Source organism: Erinaceus europaeus, chromosome 13 (assembly GCF_950295315.1).
Source record: "Erinaceus europaeus chromosome 13, mEriEur2.1, whole genome shotgun sequence".
In the NCBI taxonomy this organism is placed as follows: Eukaryota; Metazoa; Chordata; class Mammalia; order Eulipotyphla; family Erinaceidae; genus Erinaceus; species Erinaceus europaeus.
In genome coordinates this window covers 12,531,439-12,546,879 of record NC_080174.1, presented here as the reverse complement: position 1 = coordinate 12,546,879, position 15,441 = coordinate 12,531,439, and the positions used below count along the sequence as shown (strand labels likewise).

The 15,441-nt window shown below is 44.9% G+C and overlaps 1 non-coding gene across 1 annotated transcript; it reads right to left on the bottom strand.

Moving 5' to 3' along the window:
• Nucleotides 1–886: 886 nt before the first annotated feature.
• LOC132532589 (small nucleolar RNA U13) lies at nt 887–990 on the bottom strand. The gene has a single exon (XR_009544525.1). It is a non-coding gene; the product is annotated as a small nucleolar RNA U13 (small nucleolar RNA).
• Nucleotides 991–15,441: the final 14,451 nt, after the last annotated feature.

Sequence of the window (15,441 nt, the reverse complement as noted above, 5' to 3'; positions counted from 1 at the left end):
TTATGAGTCACGTCAGAAATGACTCTGATAATTATGGGATGTTTCTGTGGCTTGTGGCAGGTCACTTTCTGCGTTTGCGTTACTTCTGCAGCACTGCACTTTGTGTCTGGAATGGTGTCTGATTTCTTCGGATGTAGCCAAGTTGGATCTGTCATTAGAACTGTTTTATTTTTTTTTTTTTTATTTTTTTGCCTCCAGGGTTATTTCCGGGGCTCGGTGCCTGCACTACGAATCCCCTGCTCCTGGAGGCCATGTTTTTCCATTTTTGTTGCCCTTCCTTGTTGTTACTATTATTGTTGTCCTTGTTGTTGGATAGGACAGAAATGGAAAGAGGAGGGGAAGACAGAGAGGGGGAGACAAAGATAGACACCTGCAGACCTGCTTTACTGCCTGTGAAGCGACTCCTCTGCAGGTGGGGAGCTGGGGCCTCAAACCCGGATCCTTACACTGGTCCTTGCACTTTTTGCCACATGCGCTTAACCCGCTGTGCTACCGCCCGCCCCCCTAGGACTTTTTTTTTTTTTTACTAGTTAGGAAAAAAAAATCCATTAAAAAATCATTCTTATTGGGGGCTTAATAGCTTGTAGTGCGGTTGTGACACACCGGGACCATTTCTCCTCGCCCTGTGAAAGTCCCCTGCAGAACACTGGCCCACAGCATAGGCCCTTTCCCGTCGTGCAGGAGGACCCAAGGCTCTCTACACCCCCCGCTTCCCCTCCTTCCCCAGAGTCCTTTGCTTTGGAGCAGTACACCACACCCAACAGAAAAGTATCCTTTTAACTATCTCACTACTGGATCAAAAATTAATATATATACATATATATTAGTAAGAATATACATTTTTTGTTATGTAATGTGTATTTAAATTTGTTTTTCCAATAGTTCATGTCAGACAGGTAATGTGCCGACGTCATAACAAGGTTTGTGGGTGGCACATCTCATGCAGTCACGTGGCAACCCAATCATCTCGCTTATGAATGACAAAAGGATCCATTTTTTTATTATTTAAAAAAAATATTTGCTGGATAGAGACAGTCAGAAACTGAGAGGGAAGGGGGTGATAGAGAAGGAGAGAGACAGAGAGACAGCTGCAGCCCTGCTTCACCACTTGTGAAGATTTCCCCCTGCAGGTGGGGACCAGGGTCTCAAACCTGGGTCCTTCTGCACTGTAACGTGCGCTCAATCAGGTGTGCCACCACCTGGCCCCTGTATTTTTCATTTTTTATTAGTGATTTAATATTGATCTACAAGAAATTCCAAGATAACAGGGGTACAACTCCACACCATTCCTACCACCAGAATTCTGGATCCCCAATCACTCCATTGGAAACTACAGCAGATATAGGTCAACTATTTCTACAACGACCTGTCTGTATTTGTATATATTTGCCCTTTTTGTTCCATATGGTCCCATCTTCTCTTCCGTTCTGAGTCACATATATACCTATTACTACATCAAATGTCCCCTTTTTTCTCTTCTCTCTGGATCCTGATGGAGTTCAGAGCCCTCTGGTCATCTTACCCCTGTCATTTCTTCCCCCACTGGGAGTACAGAGCAAAATTATTTGGGGAGTGGGTGGGGAGTGGCACACTGGGTTAAGTACATGTGGTAATAGGATCAAGGACATAGTAGGAAGTGCAAGAATCCTGGTTCAAGCCTCCAGTGCCTTACCTGCAGGGGGGGACGCTTCACAAGCAGTGAAGCAGGTCTGCAGGTGTCTGTGTTTCTGTCTCCCTCTCTATCTCCCCCTCCTCTCTCAGTTCCTCTCTGTCCTGTTAAGTAAAATGGGGGGAAAAAATGACATCCAGAAGCAGTGCTGGCAAAATTATATATATATATATTTTTTTTTTGGGGGGGGGTGCAGAAGGTGGGAGTTCTGGTTTCTGTAGTTGCTTCTTCTCAGGACATGAACATTAGCAGGTCAATCCACACCCCAGCCTGTTTCTATCTTTCCCCAAGTGGGGTAGAGCTCTAGAGAGGTGAGGTTCCAGGACACTTCAGTGAGGTCAACTGCCCAAAGAAGTCAGGATGAAATCATGATAACATCTGCAACTTGGTGTCTGGAAGGTGGCAGGATATAAAGTGAGACAAAATGGTTAATGAACAGGAACCAAAAAGTAGGAACAGGGCAGACGAGATTAGGGATATTAGAGTGGAAAGAAACTAAGAATTTCATTTAAGGCATGTTTGTAATTTTTGCTTGTGTTTGATAGCTAACATGGAGTTAGACAAAATGTTTGAGAAGTGTGAAGATGGTGTCAGTAGAGAAAAGGGCTAGAAAATAGGGTTAGGGCAGAGAGTATGATAGGCATTTTCTAAGGCTATTCTCTTTCCAAATATAAGCATAAAATCCTAGCTGACATATAAGTTGCCTAACTTTGATCCTACAAAGGTAAGTGTATTACATTTTCCTGTAGTGTATTTAGAGAGTTTTAAACTTCATGCTGGGGATTTATCAGATTTGCCTGCCTGCCTTCCTGCCTTCCTTCCTTCCTTGCCTCCAGGTTTATCACTGGGTTTGGTGCCAGCACTAGGAATCCACTGCTCCTGAAAGCCTTTTTTTAAATTTTATTTTATTGGATAGAAAGAGAAATTAAAAGAGGAATGGGAGATAGAGAGGCAGAGAGACACCTGCAGACCTGCTTCCCCTCTTGTGAAGGGTCCCCCTTGCAAGTAGGGAGCCGGAAGCTCGAACCAGCATCTTCCTGCGGGTCCTTGTGCTTAGTACATTGTGTGCTCAACTGGATGCACCACTGCCCAGCCCCCCCCCCCAACTTACCTTTCTACCTTGAGATTCAAAACATCAGGTAGGGCAGCTGGGCGGTGCAGCGAGTTAAGCACACACAGCGCAAAGCGCAAGGACCCAGTTCAAACCCCCGACTCCCTACCTGCAGGTGAGTCGCTTCACAGGCGGTGAAGCTGATCTACAGGTGTCTATCTTTCTCTCCCCCTCTGTCTTCCTCCTCTCTCCATTTCTCTCTGCCCTGTCCAACAACAACAGTAGCAATGACAACAATAACAGCAATAAACAACAAGGACAACAAAAAAAGGGGAAAAAATAGCCTCCAGGAGCAGTGGATCCGTAGCACAGGCACCGAGCCCCAGCAATAACCCTGGAGGCAAAAATAATAATAATTAATAAATAAACAGTAGGTAGGGTTTTCTTTAAGAGTTTGTTGACTTCAAGCAAAATTCAAACAGCTATTTCATAAAGAAAATAAGCCTATTCAGAAGCAACTACAATAAAATAATAATAATAATAAAAGCAAAACATACTTCCCTAGAACCAAAGCATTCTTGTACCTTCAGAGGAGTCACACCACTCTTAGTTCCCTTTGGGTGGGGAAGTCACATCACTTCCTGTCTAAGGTGCAAGGCATGCTGGGTCTTGTAGTATAAATCTTATACATCAATTCAATCCTGAGTAGAGAAAGAAAAGATCTTTAAAAAATTAGGAGGTGGTGGGGGGGGGGGGGTCGGGCGGTGGCGCAGTGGGTTAAGCGCACGTGGAGGTGGGGGGCGGGGTCGGGCGGTGGCGCAGTAGGTTAAGCGCACGTGGCGCAAAGCTCAGAGACCGGCGTAAGGATCCCGGTTCGAGCCCCCGGCTCCCCACCTGCAGGGGAGTCACTTCACAGGCGGTGAAGCAGGTCTGTAGGTGTCTATCTTTCTCTCTCCCTCTGTCTTCCCTTCCTCTCTCCATTTCTCTCTGTCCTATCCAACAACAACGACATCAATAACTACAACAATAAAAAACAAAAAGGGAATAAATTTTTTTTAATTAAAAAAAAAATCAGCAAGTTTGTGATGAAAACTCCATAGAAAGACCCTCTCTAGAGAAGAACAGAGCTGTTCTTTCTCTTGACACTTTCTGTTTCCCACCATATGGAAACATGATTTTCTTAACTTTGATCACTTTCTTGTCTTTCTTTTTTTTAGAAAGGTAAATTTTTAAAGTATTATTTTTACTTTTTTTTTTGCCTCCAGGGTTATTGCTGGGGCTCAGTGCCTGCACCATGAATCCACTGCTCCTGGAGGCCATTCCCCCCCCCTTCTTTTGTTGTCCTGTTGTAGCCTTGTTGTGGTTATTATTGTTATTGTTGATGTCACTTGTTGTTGGATAGGACAGGGAGAAATGGAGAGAGGAGGGGAAGACAGAGAAGGGGAGAGAAAGACAGACACCTGCAGACCTGCTTCACCACCTGTGAAGTGACTCCCCTGCAGGTGGGGAGCTGGGGGCTCAAACCAGGATCCTTATACCTGTCCTTGTGCTTTGCACCACGTGTGCTTAACCCGCTGTGCTACCCACCCCCATTTTCACTTTTAAGCCACTGGTTTTGTTTATAATGATAGAGACAGTGAAATAGGGCAAGAGATTCATTCGAGAAAGAAAAGGAGAGAAAGAGAGGCACCTGCAGCACTGCTCCACCACTCATGAGCCCTTTCTGTTGCAGGTGGGGGTTGGGGGCTTGAACCTGGGTCCTTGTGCATGGGACCTTGTACACTTTACCAATTGTACCTCCACCTGGCTCCTGCCACTTTCTTAATCATTTTAAGAAATACTTATTTTCTTATTTACAAATGAGAGGGAGGGGAGAAAAATAAGATCACCACTCTGGCACATGTGATGCTAAAATTGAACGTGGGGCCTTATACTTGAGAGTCCACTGCACTACTCACTGTGTCACCTCTTGGGCCACTCTTACTTAGCTTATTTTGGATAGAGGCAAAAGTTGAGAGGGAAGGGAAAGATACAGAGGGAAAGAAACAGACACCTGCAACACTGCTTCACCACTTAGGAAGTTTCCCCTGGGGACAGGGCACCTTAACTCCTGTTCGCACTCTGTAATGTATGCTCATCACCCCGGTGGCCCCGTTTTAATAAAAAATTGTAAGTCTCCTTTAAAACTTTAGCTGACTTATCCAGCCCTTTTATCTATTTATCTTCCCTCAACTTTTCCATAAACATTGTTCACTAGAAAACACAAGTAGAACCGGAACTAAAGTTGGTGTATTGCACCAAAGTAAAAGACTCTGGTGTGGGTGGGGGGTGGGGGGAGAGTACAGGTCCAAAAAGGATGACAGAGGACCTAGTGGGGGTTGTATTGTTATGTGGAAAACTGAGAAATATTATGGATGTACAAACTATTGTATTTCCCGTTGAATGTAAAACATTAATCCCCCAATAAAGAAAAAATTTTTTAAATTGTTCACTAAACATTGTTCCTTGCTCGCTGTCACCATGTCCCCTGGAATTCTGCCTGTTTAGGGAACACAAGGACCCTCTGTCCATGGGGGAGACACACAGGGACAGCACGAGAATTAGATTATTCTATGAAGCCAGATTCCTTCCTGATGACGGATGTTGACGTGAAAAGAGCAGGGAGTCACTGAGCTGGAAGTGTGGGCTTGCAGTCACGTGAGATGAAAAAGGACCAGAGCCCAAGAACCAAAGGTTTTCTTGTGTCCATAGCAAACTTGTCTATATTACAATACTGGTGTAGGGGCCAGGTGGTGGTGCATGTTACCATGCACAAGGACCCGGGTTCAAGCCCCTGGCCCCCAGTCATAGGGGAAAGCTTCATAAGCAGTGAAGCAATTTGACAGGACAGAGAGAAATTGTGATGGGAAGGAAAAACACAGAGGGAGAGAGAGAGAGAGAGAGATACCTACAGACCTGCTTCACCGGTCACAAAGCATATCCCCTACATATGGTCAGTAGGGCTCAAAACGGGGTCCTTGAGCACGGTGATATGTGCGCTTAACTGGGCATAGCGCTGCTCAGCCCCCTCTCTCTCCCTCTCTATCTTCCCCTGCTCTCTCAAGTTCTCTCAGCCCTAGCTAATTAAAAAACAAAAATAAAGCAAAAACAATATTGGAGAATCAACATGGGCAAAGACTGCTATATGTACCTGCTTAAAAAACAACTTAGTTCTCTCATCAAATAAATATAAAATTTTTTAAAAATATGTTGAGCAAGATAGCTTACCTGAGAGGGTGCCTGTGTTTGTTAGGCATGAGACCCAGCTTTAGCCCTGGCACCACATGGAAGTCCCATGGCATTAGGTAAAGGGCTGGTGAAATCTTTGTTTAGTTCCTCTTTCTTCTTGGGTCACCTCCCCAGATAACTGACCTTCCTCTTCTGCCCTCCCAGTGTCCTTGTCTTAGCTAAGTCTATTAACAATGCCTATTAACTGAAAAAGCAGCAAACATAAACTCTAGGGTAAGCTTATTTAGAATCAAAGTAAGGACTGAGGCCCAGCAGGGACTTAAACTCGGGAACAAGCACTCAGCTCTAGTTGGTCCAGAGAACACAGCAGTAATGAGATACTATTTCTGGTTTCCATTTTTATTTTGTTTATTTCTATAGGACAGAGAGAAATTGAAAGGGGTGGGGGAAAGAGAAAGGGCGAGAAAAAGAGAGACACCTTCACCACTGCTTCACCTCTCGTGAAGTGTCCCCCCTGTAAGTGGGGACCAGGGGCTTGAACCTGGGTTCCTTGCACCTGGTAATGTGTGCTTGACCAGGTGCACCACCATCACCTGCCCCTCCCCCCCTGCCAGCAGATGATATTTCTCATGACTGGATGTTCCTTTTGTCTTGAGGCAACCAGTAAGCTTATTTTTATTTCTATCACTCATTAACTTGCTCTTCTGGGAACTGGGGATCTGACGTCACAGACTTGCTGTTTTCTGTGCAACCCCTTAATGATGGATGACTATCATGTCTCAGGTCACTTTGTCCCTGCTCCTTCACATGGTCAGTAGTTCTGCGGTACAGTCTCTTCACTGAGTGATCACCTCTTGAACCAGACCAACTGGCTTCTGCCTTTGAACTCACACATGATTTGGGCTTTTTTTTTTTTTTTAACAATTTAGTTTCATTTTTTTTTAAATCATTTTTCTAGGGGTGGGGTGGTTAATGGTTCACAGTGCCACATAGGTACAATTCCACTATGCACCAGCACCCCAAAGCTATCTTCTGCCCCAATCTCCACCTGCTTTCCCAGAGTCCTCTGCTTTGGTACATTAGACTGTGCCCGCCCATGTTTGTTTACCTCAGTCTCAGTGTGTCTCTAGCAGGTGTGCAGGAAGGATACACATTTATTCAGTTGATTTTCCCCCCTTTGAGAGTGGGTTCAATGCTATTTCACCTACTCCATCAACCTGAAAAGAATCCAGAGAGGTTGAGGACTGTTCCCCTGAGCACAACACTGCACCATCTATGCCCCTAGAGAAAGGCTTTATTTACCCTCTGATGTGAATCTGCCCTCTTAGCCCCACAGGGAGACAGGTGCTGTCTTCCAAGGTTGTTTGCTACTCAGATACCTTTGAGATGATAATCTGGAGCAAGGCTAAGTATAAGGAGAAATGCAGCAGGGCCAGGCGGTGACGCCCTTGGTTAAGCGCACACATTACAGTGCGCAAGGACCCAGGTTCAAGCCCCTGGTCCCCACCTGCAGGGGGGAAGCTTCACAAGCAGTGAAACAGGGGTGCAGGTGTCTCTCTGTTTCTTTCCCTCTATATCTCCCTCTCCCTTCTCATTTCTCTGTCTCTATCCAGTGACAAATAAATAAAATTGTCCCATATTAAAAAAGAAGAAGGAATGCAGCTTGCATGACACCCTTTGTCATTGCTGGGTTGGTGGCTCGGCAGTTAAGAGTGCAAGACTGATGTACACGAGGCCCCGGGTTCAATCCCACTACTACACAAGCTGGAGCTAAGCAGTCCTCTGGTCCCTCTCTCTCATTAAATCAATCAATCTAGTTTATAGAGATAAAGAGATCCATGCAGAGTCTACTCAGAACAATAGCATTCTGTGACTATAAGGAAAAAAATGATCCATTAGTCAGAGAGATAGCCCAATGGGGAGATGCCCGCCTTGTCATGCCAGGACCAAGCTCTGGCACTGCATGGCAAGTATGGCAGCAACTGACAAAGCTCTCTGGCTGTAGTGTCTCTTTCTCTGTCTCTCTCTTTGTGTGGTTCTCATTCTGAGTTTCTCTATCTGAATGAGAAAGCAACTCAGAGGTGAAGTTGTGGACAGGTGCAGTCCTGGCTCTTGAAAAACATATACATTGGGAGTCCGACGGTAGCACAGTGGGTTAGTGCGAGGACCAGCGCAAGGATCCCGGTTCAAGCCCCCGGCTCCCCACCTGCAGGGGAGTCACTTCACAGGCGGTGAAGCAGGTCTGCAGGTGTCTGTCTTTCTCTCCCCCTCTCTGTCATCCCCTCCTCTCTCCATTTCTCTCTGTCCTATCCAACAATGACATCAATAACAACAATAATAACAACAATAAAAACAACAAGGGCAACAAAAAGGAAGATAAATAAATATTAAAAAAAGAAAAACATACATTTTAAAAAGTTGTTGTCTGATGTTGTTCAGGATAAAGAAACATGCTTATTCTGAATGATTGTTTAAGATTCATTTTGAAATCTTATTTATTTTAACATTTCACTTATTTCCATAGCTTATTGTTTTATTTTGTACTTAATAATCTATTTATTCATGGCGAGGTCCTTGGAAATGAAATATCTGTGCTAATATCACCTTTTCTAAATCACTGATGAAAAGTAGGTCAGCTAGGCAGTCTTCTCTTTCTATTTAAAGTGAGACAATCTATTTAAACAACTACCAAAACTTGACTAATTCAGTGTAAAAAAAATAAAAAGCATATGAAGAAGGCAGATAACTCATTAAGAACACAAAGTTTTCCAAAAGTAGATATTTATATGTTTTATTTCTATCTTTTAAATACTTTGTTTATTTTAATGAAAGAGAGATGCACAGAAAGAGACCAGAGAGCACTGCTCAGCTCTGGCTTGTTGTGGTGTTAGGGACTGAAACTGGGAGTCTTTTGCAGAGCCATTATGCTGTTTTCCAAGCCCTATTTATCTCTTTATTTGAAGGAGGGAGAGAGATGGGCAGGTGGGGGGGGGGGCGTTAGACAGAAAGAACCAGAGCATCACCCTGGCATGTGCAATGCCAGGAATTGAACTCAGCACCTCGTGCTTGAGAGTCCAACACTTTATCCATTTCCAGACTGCTGGCTACTCCAGCTTAAATGAGAATAGGAGTTAGTCCTTCTTCCGGAGTCCAGCACCTCAGGTTCCCAGAGGTAGATCCGGCCTTTTGTAAACCTGAGTTTAAGGCTGGAGTCCATTCCTTCTCTGCCTTCCAGAATGAACTCCTGTTGCCCGAGGAATTTGCTGACTGGCAAGCAGATCCTGCCTTGATCAGATAGCTACCACCAGCCCTCATGCACTGAAGGCATGGCGCAAGGCTTCTGCTTCTCCATCAGCCCACACGCACCATCCCGATCAACCTTTATGAGTCCATGGACGACTCACCCAACCTCTGGCTCTTAAGTCAGTGAGCTCCACCTCCATTCACACCAACCACCTCCAACCAGCAGAGCTCTTGGTTATACACAAACTCATCCAAGCAAACACAGACTGTTGATTTGAGATTCTTTTCTCTTCGGCCTGCCTCCTCCTTCTTGTTCTCCCTCCCTTTCTTTTCCTCTTCTCTCTCTCTTTATTGCCATCAGGATTATTTCCACCCCCCCCATTCTATTTGATTGGATAGGACAGACAGAAATTGAGACAGAAGATGGAGACAGAGAGGGAGAATAATAAAAAGACACCTGCAGACCTACTTTATTGCTTTCTTTATTATTATTTTTTAAAACTTTTTATTTTATTTTATTTATTTATTCCCTTTTGTTGCCCTTGTTGTTTTATTGTTGTAGTTATTATTGTTGTTGTCGTTGTTGGATAGGACAGAGAGAAATGGAGAGAGGAGGGGAAGACAGAGAGGGGGAGAGAAAGATAGACACCTGCAGACCTGCTTCACCGCCTGTGAAGCGACTCCCCTGCAGGTGGGGAGCCGGGGTTCAAACCAGGATCCTTATGCCGGTCCTTGTGCTTTGCGCCACCTGCGCTTAACCCGCTGCGCTACAGCCCGACTCCCTACTTTATTGCTTTTACTATGAAGTATTCCCCCTACAGGTGGGGAGTGTAGGCTTGAACCCAGGTAGTGACTCCAGGGGCTACACCACTCCCAGGCTCCCCTTCCTTCTGGATCTTGATAATTTTATTTTAGAATAAGACTTAGAAAGTTCACCATAAAGGACCTGGTGGTGGTACACGTTACCATGTTCAAGGAACTGGGTTCAAGCCCTCAGTTCCCACCTGCAGAGGGGGGAACTTCAACAGTGGTGAAGCAGTATTGCAGGCGTCTCTCTACGTCAGGTTCTCTGTCTCTACCCAACACATTCTTATGCACAATAAACAAATACTTAAAAAAAGTAAAAGTAAATAAGTGACATATAATGATCCTGATTAAACCGGTTATAAAGGGACAGTTCTTAAGTACTGACATTGTAAAGAAAGGATGTACTATTATATGTTCCAGTGCTTATAAACACAACGTTGTACTGATGCCTTTTCCCCCCACTATGTTCATAGTTAAGGCAGCATGGGGAGAACACTTAACCAGTTTAAACATTACGTGGGGGCCAGGCCACGGTGCACGAAGCAAAGTGCACATAATACCACTTGCAGGGGCCTGGGTTCAAGCCCCAGCTCTCCCACGGTGGAGTGTGAGGGAAGGGGAAGCGGGAAGGGACTTTACAAGCAGTGAAGCAGTGTTCCCAGTGTCTCTTGCCTCTTCCCCACTGTGTCCTGTCAATTTTTTTTTTAAATATTGCTAGGAATAGTTGATTGCAGGTACCAAGCCCTACCAATAACCCCAGTGGCAAACAAAGAAATAAACAAATAAACATTACCCATCTGCAACTCATTTCCTGATTCTAAAGTTTTTTTTTTAATTTTTATTTATAAAATGGAAATATTAACAAGACCATAGGATAAGAGGGGTACAATTCCTACCCCCTCCCTTGAAAGTTATCCCTCTGGGAGCATGGACCCAGGATCATTATGGGGTACAGAAGGTGGAAGGTCTGGCTTCTGTAATTACTTCTCTGCTAGACATAGGCTTTGGCAGGTCGATCCATACTCCCAGCCTAATTCCCTAGTTGGGTGGTTCTCTGGGGAGGCAGGGCTCCAGGACACATTGGTGGGTGGGATCATCTGCCCAGGGATCTAAAAAGGTGTGTTTTTTTTTTAATCACCTCACTGTCAAAAAGACCTACTTATTTTTACCAAAAAATTATTTACAATTGGCAAGTATGACATTAAGTCAGTTAAAAAGAAATGCACAGCTTCCAGGGAAGGAACTTTTTTTTTGCCTTCAGGGATACAGCCTGCGCTAAGAATCCACTGCTCCTGGCGGCCATCTTCCCCCCCCCCCCCCCCCCCCCGTTGTTGCTATTATCGTTGCTGCTGTTGCTACTGTTGTTGGATAGGACAGAGAAATTCGCAGAGGAGGGGAAGACAAAGAGTGGGAAAGAAAAGACACATGCAGACCGGCTTCACTGCTTGTGAAATGAGCCCCCGGCTCCGAACCCGGATCCTTGTGCGGGTCCTTATGCTTCCTACTATGTGCGCTTAGCCCAGTGCGCTACCGCCTATATAACATCTACTGTAAAGGTGCAGGGTATCCCCTGAAAGGTGTGATCCCTGTGGGCTTTTGGCAACAGCTGAGAACAGCCTCTTTGGAGCTCCAGTGTGTAGTCTGAGTCAGTTCTTTTCAAGAGATTTCCTTCTCTCTGTGTAGGCTCACAGTTCCCTACCAGTCTGAGTTAGGCTGGCAGCTTTTAACTGCTCTTTCCTATTCAGATTTTTCCTCCTCACAGCATATTTAATTAGATACTGGGGCATCCTCTTTGAAATCTGGCTGTAGGACTCATTGAGATTCCGTATTTTTCCCCTGCCATTCAGTAGTCACAAGTTCTGTTAGTGTTTATCTTTGCCGTTTTTCGGGATTGTCGCTGGAGATTGGTGTCTGTACAGTGATGCCACCATTACTGGCTGCCTTTCTAAAAACAAACAAACAAAAACAACAAAAAACAGACAAAACCCTTTCATTTGAGAGAAGGTGAGCGGGAAACAGAGAGAAGTAAAGATATTTGCAGCACTGCTTACCCCATGCAAGCGGGGACCAGGAGTTTAAACCTCCTTCCTCATGCCTGGTCCCCACAAATTGTTTTTTCATGTGAGAATGTTGTTACATTGTTTGGGATTAAATGAGATGTGTGTTATGTATAGTGCAGTGCTTAGCTGTTGTAAAAAGACTGTTTATAATTTGAACTAGTTTATCCCCACCTTGCTTCTTTTATAATATATACAGTATAAGATAATTATATACTGCATGAACATCTTACTATTTAGATTGTATAACCTATAGTAGTTATAATTATAGAAAATATATTTTAGGGCCTGGGTGGTGGCGCACTGAGTTAAGCCACATAGTAGGAAGCACAAGAACCTACAGAAGGATCCCGGTTCGAGCCCCTGGTTCCCCAACTGCAGGGGGGTCACTTTGCAAGCACTGAAGCAGCTTTCTTTCTATCTCCTTATCTTCCCCTCCTCTCTCAATTTCTCTCTGTCCTATCCAAAAATAAAATAAAATAAAATTACTGGCCTCAGGAGCAGTGGATTCGTACTGCAGACATTGAGCCCTAGTGATAACCCTGAAGGCAAAAAAGAAATATACTTTATATTTGTAATTTCTTTTTCTTTTCTTTTGCCAGTAGGGTTGGGGCTCAGTGGTGGCACTATCAATCCACTGCTCCTGGTGGCCTTTTTTTTTTTTTTTTTTTCTAGAGCAGAGAAAAATTGAGAGGGGAGGAGAGTTTGGGAGGGAGAGAAAGGTAGACACCTGCAGACCTGCTTTACCACTTGTAAAGCATTCCCCTTGTAGGTGGGGAGCCGGGAACTTGAACTGGGCCCATGTGCTAGAGTGATGCTCCTGGTTCTCTTTGTCTCTCTCCTTTTCTCTATCTATATTGTGTCAATAAATAAATACATAATGTTAAGAGTAGTACTTTGTCAACAGCAAATGTGTTAAGAGACTGAGGCTGTCTTAGCCAAAAACACTGATCTGAAGCAGAATTTAAACTTAATGAGATAGATACCATAGTGGTTATACAAACAGGCTCTAATGCCTGAGGCTCCAGAGTCCCAAGCTGAATTCCCCCCACCACAAGCCAAAGTCATGCAGTGCTATAAATAAATAAATAATAAATAAATAAATAAATGCCGTGATAAGGTCTGGGGAGACAGCATGCTTCTGCAAAAGATTTTCACTCCTCAAACTCAGGTCCTAGGTTCAGTCCCTAGCACAACCATAAGCCACAACTAAGTATATATTATAAACTACATGAACACCATATATATATATATATATATATATATATATATGTATGTATATATATGTATATATATATATATATATATATATCTATCCTGATTCTTCTTCTTCTAGCGTTTGCCCTTCTTCCGTAGCCAGTCAACAGCATCAGGTTGAGCCTGATGTAAAGTTTCGAGACCTCCTTTGAATCTGGAGAGGTGGCAGTCGTTGACTACCTGGGTCATAGTCTGTCTGTAGCCGCAGGTGCAGGTCGGGTCGTCTCTGGCTCCCCAGCGATGGAACATAGCGGCGCACTGGCCATGGCCTGTTCGATAGTGATTGAGGAGGGCCCAATCATAATGTGCTAGGTCAAAGCCAGGTTGACGCTCGCAGGGGTCTGTGATGAGGTGTTTGTTCTTGACCTCAGCTGACTGCCAACTCTGTTTCCAAGAGTCTGGAACAGAGAAGTTCAGTGTAGGCGTAGGGGACCAGATTGGGTGACTAGACGTCAAGCGTTGGACAGGGTGGGCAAAGATATCCACGTATATTGGCAGGTCCAGTCGAGCGTAGACGTGGGAAATGAACTTAGATGATGCCGCATCCCGACAAATATCTGGCGGGGCGATGTTGCTAAGAACTGGCAGCCATGGAACCGGGGTGGAACGGATGGTTCCAGAAATTATCCTCATGGAGGAATATAATTTGGAATCGACCAAGTGGACATGGAGGCTACGGAACCATACTGGGGCACAGTATTCTGCAGTGGAATAGCATAATGCCAGAGATGATGATCATATTCCACGAGTCAGTGGTACACAGGATAACATCTCATAATAAGCCAATGCAGGGATAGATAGCATGAGACTATGAGACTTTCTCTTTTTTTGCCTCCAGGGTTATTGCTGGGGCTCAGTGCCTCCACTATGAATTCACTGCTCCTGGAGGCCATCTTTTTCCCTTTTGTTGCCCTTGTTGAGCATGAGACTTTCATGCCTAAGGCTCCAAAGTCTCCGGTTCAATCCTCCACACCACCATAGGCCAGAGCTGAACAATGCTCTGGTAAAAATAAATAAATAAATAAAATAACATCCTCCAAAGCAAGGCTGGCTTGACTGCACTGACATTCTAGAGAAATGGATTAGCTGAAAGCCGAAGTCCAAACCGAGGTACAGTGTACCTTTTTAGGAGTGGCTGGAGTTCCTGTGAACAGAACGCAGGCACTGTGTGTATAGGAAGACCGTGTCCCTCTCCATTGGAATCACAAGTTCATCACTGCAGATGGCTTTGCCCTGGAGGAGTTATGCTTCCAAGGTCTTCTGAGAGTTACTTAGATGAGCAAGAAGCAGCCTTGCCCCACCCTCTCAATCAGTCCTTATAACCTGTTACTGTTTAAAGTTTGAATGTCAGCACTAGAGGCTGACCAAATGGATAAAGCACAGGACACGCCTTTGTGGGACCGTAGCACTGTGCTGTGGTCTCTTTCTTTCTCAAAATCAATCAAGCATTATATTTATTTTTGGATAGACACAGAAATTGAGAAGTAATTAGGGGGAAAAAGGACCAGCCAAAGGATGAAGAATCAAATAGAAAAATGGGCAAAAGACTTGAAAAGGATGTGAATAGTAAAAGTCTCAATGGGTAAAAGATTTGAAAAGGCCCATCTGGTTGAGCACACAGGCTACAATGCACAAGGACCCAGGTTCAAGTCCAAGGTCCTCACCTGCAGGGTGGTGAAGCAGGGCTGCAGGTGTCTGTCTCTTTCCCTATCTCCCCCTCCCCTCTCAATTTCTCTGTCTCTATCCAATAAATAATATAATATATATACGCATGCCAAGGGGGCAGGTGGTAGTGCATCTGGTTAAGTGCACACAGTACAGTGTGCAAGGACCCAGGTTCAAGCCCCTGGTCCCCACCTGCAGGGGGGGAAAAGCTTCACAAGTGGTAAAAGCAGGGCTGCAGATGTCTCTCTCCTTCTCTATCCCCCTCCCTTCCCAGACTCTCTGTCCGTATACACTCATGAATAAATACAAATATTGAAAATAAATACAGTGGCAGAAAACCAGGCCTCCTTCCCCTCCTCCCCACAACCCTGGGCCACTCCAGCCGGCCTGCCCGGGGACCTGCGAGCCCCCGCCCCCCCCTCTCGACACGCCCCCCGGCCCCGCACAGCGCCCCCTAGAGGCCG